The 1570-nt window shown below is 43.1% G+C and overlaps 1 pseudogene; it reads left to right on the forward strand.

The window, feature by feature from the left end:
- The first annotated feature begins 829 nt into the window (after nt 1-829).
- H3f3a-ps8 (H3.3 histone A, pseudogene 8) lies at nt 830-1283 on the forward strand (annotated as a pseudogene).
- Nucleotides 1284-1570: the final 287 nt, after the last annotated feature.

Raw genomic sequence — 1570 nt, forward strand, 5'->3', positions numbered from 1 at the left:
ACAAGATCAACTATTATCCCATAATCTATGCCTACCCTCTGTAGTTCTATGTATTGTAGCTTGGCTATCATTGACTTCACAGCTAATATCCTCATATAATTGAATACATACCATAATCCCCTTTTCAAATCTGGGATAGCTCACTCAGGATAAATCTTTTTCTAGTTCCATTCATTTGCCAGCAAATTTCATGATGTCAGTTTTTTAAACAACTGAGTCATATTTCATTGCGTAACTGTACCACATTTTCTTTATGCATTCTTCTGTTGAGGGACATCTAGGCTGTTTCAAGTTTCTGGCTATTATGAGTAGAGCAGCAAAGAATTTGGTTGAACAAGTGTCTCTGGTAGGATGAAGCATCCTTTGGGTATATGCCCAAGAGTGGTATTGCTGGATCTTGAGGTAGATCAGTTCTCATCTTCCCGAGGAACAACAACACTAATTTCCATAGTGCCTGTACAAGTTTACACTCCTACCAGCAATGGACCAGTGTTGCCCTTACTTCCCATCCAAGCCGGCCTGAGCTTTCACTTGTGCTATTGATCTTAACTCTTCAGTAAGTGTAAGAAATCTCAAAGCAGTTTCGATTTGCATGTCCCTGGTGGCTAGGAATGTTGACCATTTGAGTGTTTCTTTTTTTTTTTTTTCTTTTTTTTTTCCGGAGCTGGGGACCGAACCCAGGGCCTTCCCCTTGCTAGGCAAGCGCTCTACCACTGAGCTAAATCCCCAACCCCCATTTGAGCATTTCTTAACCCTTTGAATTTCTGCTGTTAAGAATTCTCTGTTTACTCTCGCTTGCTGAACTCCAGCTGAAGGAGAAGGCGGGTAAGTAAGGAGGTGCCCATACCATGGCTGGTACAAAGCAGACTGCCCGCAAATCCACCGGTGGTAAAGCACCCAGGAAACAACTGGTTACAAAAGCCGCTCGCAAGAGTGCGCCCTCTACTGGAGGGGTGGAGAAACCTCATCGTTACAGGCCTGGTACTGTAGCACTCCGAGAAATCAGACGCTATCAGAAGTCCACTGAACTTCTGATTCGCAAGCTCCCCTTTCAGCATCTGGTGTGAGAAATTGCTCAGGACTTCAAAACAGACCTGCGCTTCCAGAGTGCAGCGATTGGTGCTTTGCAGGAGGCAAGTGAGGCCTGTCTGGTCGGTCTTTTTGAAGATACCAACCTGTGTTCTATCCATGCCAAACGTGTAACAATTATGCCAAAAGACATCCAGCTAGCACGCCGCATACAGGGAGAACGTGCTTAAGAGTCCACTATGAGGGGAAACATTTCATTCTCAAAAAACATTTTTCCCCTCTTCTTCCTGTTATCAGTAGTTCTGAATGTTAGATATTTTTTTCCATGGGGTCAAAGGTACCTAAGTATATGATTGCGAGTGGAAACATAGGGGACAGAATCAGGTATTGGCAGTTTCTCCACGTTCATTCGTGTGTGAATTTTAATATAAACGCAAGATGTAAAGCATTAATGCAAGCAAAATGGCTCAGTGAACACACTTCAACAGTTCGACTTTATAACAAGTATAAATAAACCTGTTAAAAATTTCCTGACAATGCC

This window comes from Rattus norvegicus, chromosome 2 (genome assembly GCF_021556685.1).
Source record: "Rattus norvegicus strain SHRSP/BbbUtx chromosome 2, alternate assembly SHRSP_T2T, whole genome shotgun sequence".
Lineage (NCBI taxonomy): Eukaryota > Metazoa > Chordata > Mammalia > Rodentia > Muridae > Rattus > Rattus norvegicus.